Raw genomic sequence first — 7,331 nt, forward strand, 5'->3', positions numbered from 1 at the left:
ATCTCACCTTTGTGGGCCTTCAAAGGACATAAAGTCCTTTGGAATCTTTTATGCTTGGAGTTTTATTTGTCAGTCTTCTGCAGTTTACAGCTAAGATGTAAATCTTAGACCATCTGTGCTTGCAGTTTTGTTCTAGCTTCTTCTCATGTCTCTCATCTTTGAAGTGTAAGCACTCTTTTTTAAGATACGCTGCTGTCCTGACTTGAGGACCCAAGCAGAGAGGTTACTGTCTTGAAACGGATCTTGTTGGAGAAAGTTTTTTAAAAGCTGTGAAGATGGTGCCCACTTCCCTCTTTGCATGGAATCGAAGTGTCAGTTTACTGGTTTTCATCCTTCTTTTATCCCTCTTTTTTTTTTAATTCCCTGGAGAACTGTCCTGTCCCAAGAATTTTAGGTTGTGTCGAGTTTTTTTTTCCCTAATTCTGCTGTCACTTAGTTAGGAACCCGCAGCTGCGGGGCAACCCATGCTCGGTTTTCCACGTGGGAATAGAAAAGTGCTGCGTGGATGTTGGGATCACTGCACTCTTTTTACCCATCCAGCAGATGGCATCGAAGCTCCAGGAACGTCAGCGCTCTCGGACCCTGATCAGGTACTTTCTGCCTTCGACATCGCGGTGCAAACAGGATTATTTTAGTAGGCTTCCATTTAGCCCGCTGTTAGCTTTTAAAAAATTATGAGATTAGTAGAGGTACACATTTTTAAAAGCTGGTGATCTTTCTCCTGAAGCTTAACGTACTGGGATTTTTACTTTTCTCCTTCAGGGTACTTAGAGGAAATTTGAGAATTTTTCTTATAATGTTTTTAAGTGAGGATTCATTTTATATGTCACTGTAACTCTGATTTCTCAAGTTCATTTTTTAGACTAATATCTGTACTCCAGATATATCCAGAATTTCAGCTGTTATGAATGCTGACATGAGTAAAACAACAGATGTTAATCAAATGTCTTGAAGTATTATTTCAAAATCATATTGTGTCTTGATGTTAGATTTCACCGTTTATGTATACCATTAAATAACTTATGAATGCTCTGTGCAAAACTGCTGCTTAGGTGTCTTAAAAAAAACTAATACAAAAGCTCATTGTGAATATATAAGATCTAATAAATTCTGTTGCAAAGTTGAGTATGATTTTTGTACTTTGTTGGGAAAAAGAAATTTGGAATTATCACTTCAGATCTTATGAAAAGTACAATATAACCCATTTGCTCTTTTGTTTCCAGGATGGCAAAAGCAGCTGACTCTCTGTATCTAATCCCACACACACTAGTCTTCATAGAAAGAGTCTAGTGCCAGTTTCTTTCCTAGGAAACACTTTTTATAAGTGCAAAGAGAACAAGAAAAAGTATTGAATTATTAGTAGGTTTTTTACCTGTTCTTCTTTTTAACAAAATCATTTTAACACTGCCAACAACAGGAATATTAAATTACATGTGAGGGGGGAGTCCAAATAACTTTTTCAGTTCAATGGAAATCATGTTTGGTAGAAGATTTTTCTTCAGAAATCCAAAAAATAGTCCTTCAGGGAAAAAAAATATTGAGCCTTTTATATGATTAAAGTATTTACGGATGAAATGGTTATAGCTCATCCCTCATCTCTGCTAATTAAACAAGTCTGCCTGTGGTACTCAAATATCTTTTTCTGTCTCCCTGATATGAACAATAAAATAGATAAGAGGAATTTAAAAAGTGAAGCCCATTTGGCCTTAAATGAGATAGCAAGCTAATCTTTTCTGGCAATGGTATTTCTCCTGACTTTCATATCCATGGATTGCTCAAGCTGTATCTAGACACCGGACAAGTAGTTTTTGTCTGTTCCAAATTTATTCATTATAAATTCAATTTCTGATGCTGGCAAAACATCAGTCTCTGGATCAACAACTTTTTATATCTCTCAGTGGCACGGATTCTGTGTAAATGTATTTGTTAAGGATTTCTTGAATTGTTACTTAGATTTTGGATAGTCATTATGTGGCACATTCAAGTGTCTTTCTGTGTGTTTGTCCTCCATATAATTAAAAATTATATCTCATATTAATTCTAATTCTATTATTATTGACTCCACTCTTACAAACTATTCCAATTCTCTATTCTTAATTCTGTTTCACTGAGGTTATATATTCCAGTTAACAGTAGTTTTTTTCAAATATGTAATATGCAGAATTTATCACATTATTAGTAAATAAATAATATGTTCAATGTTAATAGTATTAATTTAATGGATATCTACATGGTTGCATACTTGCATAACATTCCCACGAAAACAAATAATACTCCTTCTTGAAAGATGCTTCAAAATACTTAATTTTATTTAAAAATTCACTTAACATACATAATAATCTAATTGATACCACACCATTGATGTAAACAAAAGTAACAACTGTAGAAAACATAATGTGAAGTGCTGCTTGTTAAATACTGAATAAGCACTGAGAATTGCTGGTTTAAGTGGCCATGTGGCCACTTAAGTGACTCAATAGTGTGCTACCAGAAGACAAAGGTTGCTCTCAGAACAAAATGCAGGTCTGAAAAAAAAGGAATGGCAGGTGGGGAGGATCTGTCTGAACCCAATTTTGATTCAGGCTGCTTGATTCTCACTACTTGCACTCACTGCCAGTGGCCAGAGTGAAACTTTAGAGCTCCAAGTGCTGCATGCCCCTGGCTGGGCAGCTCCTCACCCTCCCACACACTGCTTTTCTAGGACATGGGTTCCACCAGCTGCAGCCACAGAGCTCCATCTGAACCCTCAGTGCTGCTGCAACACAAATAACAAAGACTGGCTGTTGTTCCAGCCAAATTCATGCTCAGATGAATCTCCCCAGAGGTTGCATTTTTTTAGGAAATGGAGGGGGGTAATACCCAGATTTCCAGTTCTGCTGGCAGGAGAACAAATTGAGTTTGTGAGCACGTTTTATCTGCAGGCTCTTTTTCAGCCATCATCAAAGCCAGTGACATGGTGGGGAGGGTCAAACAGAGGTGAGGCTCACTTGTACTGCTGTCCTGAACTTCTTTCTTTGCCTCCTAAGCACAGTGCAGCAGGACTGTAACTGTGCTTAGGAAGCAAGTCTCAGCCAGCTTTCATTGTCTCTATGCCCATTCTACAGAGTAAATGACAATTAAAAGGCTTTCTCTGTTCCTTCAGCACATAACTTTGGTTCAAAATTCTGTTCCTCCCTCATTGTCTGTGAAAAGGATATTTTTCTCCTGCATGGTTTGAAGCCTCAGGTGTTCACCCGCAGCTATAAATTTGCCTTAGGCCTGTCTTAGCATGATCAGCTCTCAGAAGCACCTCTCTAATTCCTTGTTTCTCAACCTGAACTTACTAGAGAAATTGTGTACAGACTCACACCAAATCCTGCACAGGAAGGACAGGCTCTCTTCTCATGCCTTTTTGCAAGAAAACCACCCCTTTGCCAGAAGCACCTTCATCTGATTATCAGCAGCTCGCTCAAATGGCACATGCAAGCTGCTGTCCATCCTCCAACTAACTATTTGCAGGGAAAACAACACAGTGCTGCACAAGCTACCGAGCTTTCTGTGCCCTTTGGAGGGCAAAGGAGCTCAGAAATATTGGAATATTTTCAGTTTCAAGGCATAAAAGTGGCCTACACCCTTCATCAGGAAAGGGAACAGTCATTACAAGAAAACATCCTGGTTTAAACAGTGAGCTGCTGAAGGAACTCCAATGAAAAAGAGAGATATGAGAGAGATGGAAAAGGTGAGAACCCCACAAAAGAAATACAGAAATAGTGCTCCTGCATGCAGAAATGTAGTTAAGAAAGCAAAAATACGGCCAGAGCTCAAATTGGCAAATGATGTCAACCACAGCAAAAAAAAAGGCTGTTATTGCTGTGTTAGAGAGTGGAAACCAGAGTAAGCTGCAGGTGTGCTGCTGAATGGGGATGGAAGGTTAATTAAAAATGCCCACAGAAAACTCAGTAGTACTCAGTGCCCTCTTCACGTCCATCATCATGGGTGAGGTCACCCCCAGGTCCCTACGCTGAGAAGAAATGACAAACAAATGTGCAACTACCAGTAGTGGAGGAAAGTTCGGTTAAGGACCATCTCCACAAATTGGTCATCTGTAGATACCTTCCCTGGTTTCAGGGGGGGGGCAAAAAAATGACTATGAGAGCCAGGAAGCCACATGGAAGCCAGGAAAGTGGTGGAATCACATGGAATCACATGGAAGCCAGGAAAGGGATGGACTTTTCTTGATGAAAGTGTTCAAGACAAAATTCAACAGAGAATGGAGAATCTAATCTAAGGTACTGCTTTCCATGGAAGTTTAAAACCCCCTTTGAATCTGGACCTTTATGTCATTTTTATGATCATCTCTTGTTTGTGCAGAAGAATTACAGTGAATGAAAAACAAGTAATACGATTACAAGCTTGTTGAACATTTCCCATGATGACTTAAAGAAATATTTGTACATAGCTCATCCCTTCAGCTTAAACTTTATTTCACTTTTTCTTTCATCTCTGCCAGTCCCATCTCCCTGCACTAAAGATCACAGAAGCCACCACAGAGAGAGAGGTTTTATTCCCCAAAACACTGAAATTTTTATTCTGGATTTTTTTCTCATAATGTTCAAGCTTTGGCATCTGGCATTAACTCTTGCCTTCTATTTAAGGGTCTGTGGAAAAACAGTTTTTCTTAGTGATAAAATTTTATTGTAATTGCTGGTATTTGCAGCTCTTCACCAGGTTATGCCTTACAGAGCAAGATGTGATGACATCTTCACAACTCCCAACTCGAATAATTTCTACTCTGATGCTCTGTTGTTTTGGTACACCCATCTCTGCCATTTGGAAAGCTTTTTTGCTACCACATAGAAAGAAGGAGGCATGCTTTTCTACCTCCATTCCAGGAAATTCTGTCCTCAAAACTATCCCTCAAACATTTTGGCAGCTCTCCTGATTTTTGAGGTCTTAGTGAGGAACATCTGAATTTCTGTCATGCACCAGAACAATATCCAACCATGTTTTTCCATGAGTGAATAATATTTACTTCCCTAAGGTGTCCTGGAGACTCTTGGGGCCTCAGCAGACAGCAGTGGTGTGATTGCCTCCCAAAGAGAAAAAGGCTGTGCTGTCACTAACCTGAAAATACTCACCCAAATTCTGTCTTTAGAGCTCCAATGGGCTGAGACAACATTGCTGCAATTTCAGGCTCTGTCTCTTGGATGGTCACAGACTTTGTGGCTGGGATTTCACGGGCCAGCCTCCAGCACTGGGGCTGACACCCAGCATGTTCCAGCTAATTCCTTCCCCAGGCTGCAAGTCCAAGAGTTCTCTGAACTTGCCTCATGGTTTTCCCAGGATATGTATGATTTCCAGCAAGCCTAATTACTTTCTGGCTGATGCAAGACATACAGAGGGGAGAAAAATACCATCCAAAAAAAAAGGGCAAACTATACACATTAATCTGCCTCTGTGCCCTTGTGGCCAAGCTACCTTGAGGTTTAGATTAAAGGCTTTTAAGGAGCCCAACCCTCTTTCTCTCCTTTTTTCCTCCTGAAAGTGGCCTTTCCCTCTCCTTCCAGCAGCTGTTTTTTTGCTCCCAGTCTTTCCTCATTTTTTGACATGACTGAGGAGAGAACACTTGCTGGATTGTCATTAGTCTCCTTGTCAGGAGCCTCACAGATCAGGCCTGTCAGATGTTCAAAATCTATCACCACCTCATCCACAGCTTACTTGTTACCCTGCCGAGTTTCAGATTGGAATAATTAGTTTGCCTTGAGCCATTGCCAATTATTTTGCTGCTATATGATTAAATGGACTGTAACTGAATAGCTGGTCACCAGGATTTAATGACCATCCACTGTTATATCTAGCCAAGTTAAAGGCTTTTTCTTTTTCTTTCTGTCACCTCCCAGAGGACTTCAGCTGAATCTGAAGGCAAAAGGTCACAGGCATGCACAACAATGAGAACAGAATTTGCAATGTGATATAGAATAACACAGAGGGTCCCTAATATCAAACAGAGTCTATAAGCAGGGTGGTTAACAGGTTGTTTTGCATATACACAGGGACAGACACAAATAGGAAAAGTGCAAAATGGACTTACTTGTAAGAACTGTATCTTCTTTCCTAATTAAGAAAACTCTCTTATTTAGTATGCAACCCAGCTGGATCAAAGCATACTCCTAAATGTAAAGTTACATGCTCAAGAAAATGGATTTTTCATCTGTGACTAAGATTCTTATAATACATTAGTTTTTGTTTCCCCAAATCCATCTCCCAGGACTTAGACATTTGTTCTCTAGTTGTAAGCTGCCACCTCACTTAAAAAAAAAAAAAAAAGGCATAGTCTGTTTCTATAGTGCCTATGCCAAGTTTTGATTAATATTTTGTAACTCAGCTGTTGAAACTGTAAATGTAGAAAAACAAAAGAATTTTGTTTGAGTCTTGGACTGAAACATTATGGGCAATTAATTTACAGTCTGGACCAGCACATTTGAGCACATCAGCAAAAAGATGTCAGTGGTTCTGTGTCTTGCTCATAAAAGAAATCATGATGTCCCTGTAGTACAATCTGTTCAGCAAATGTGGGTTTGTGGGTGATCAGCAACAGCACTGATGTGATTTCCACAGTTGGATGTAGATGTGTGGATCTGATCTATTAATTCGATCATGTTCACACTAAGCAGTGCCTCCTACATCCCTTGATATTGCAAACAGCCACGCAATGATTCATCAAACCAACGTCCTCTTGATGGGGAAACTGAATCATTGAAGGCCTTCTGTGTTCAGATCAATGAAGAAAAGGATACTTCCATTCATTCACATTCTTCTGGCAACTGCAATATGTAGACACTGCCCCAAATGCAATAGCATTTTCCTTGTCCTGGAATGCTCCTGCTGCTCAACATCACCACCACCATTGCAGGAGACCTTTGGCTGCCTTTCCCCACTGAACACCTCTTCTTCAGCTCCTCTTTTCCATCCTGGACAAAATGCTGAGTGCCTCTCTGACCTGGACAAGGCCAGAAGCAGGCAGAGATCCTTCGGACTGAGGGTGGTGTTTAGCCACAGAAATGTTGGGTCTTTGAATTCATAACAATATTCAGGCTGTCTGGAGATTTGGGAGAGGTTGGAGGAAGAGGCAGGGACAGGCAGGAAATACAGGAGGAGCAGCCAGTCTCAGTGACTCTCTGAGCTGGCCTTGCCAAAAGCTGGGGCTGCAGCAAAACCCAGCTCTAGGAAAACACCAGAGACAGATTTCTCAGTGTGTATTCATGATGGTTACACTGTGTAAGTCCTGGACCAGCGAGGTAAGCCCAAGACATACATTTTCAGATCACTACTGATTTTTGTTAGTTCATAAG

The 7,331-nt window shown here is 40.2% G+C and overlaps 1 long non-coding RNA gene across 1 annotated transcript; it reads right to left on the bottom strand.

Annotated features, from left to right (window-relative positions):
• Positions 1–471: 471 nt before the first annotated feature.
• LOC146424252 (uncharacterized) lies at positions 472–6,356 on the bottom strand. Its single transcript, XR_014846931.1, has 3 exons — positions 6,071–6,356; positions 1,373–1,519; positions 472–661 (listed from the first exon to the last, which is right to left on the bottom strand). It is a non-coding gene; the product is annotated as an uncharacterized LOC146424252 (long non-coding RNA).
• Between the last annotated feature and the right edge of the window lie 975 nt (positions 6,357–7,331).

Source organism: Lichenostomus cassidix, chromosome Z, assembly GCF_008360975.1.
Source record: "Lichenostomus cassidix isolate B80296 chromosome Z, HeHo_3.0, whole genome shotgun sequence".
Classification (NCBI taxonomy): domain Eukaryota; kingdom Metazoa; phylum Chordata; class Aves; order Passeriformes; family Meliphagidae; genus Lichenostomus; species Lichenostomus cassidix.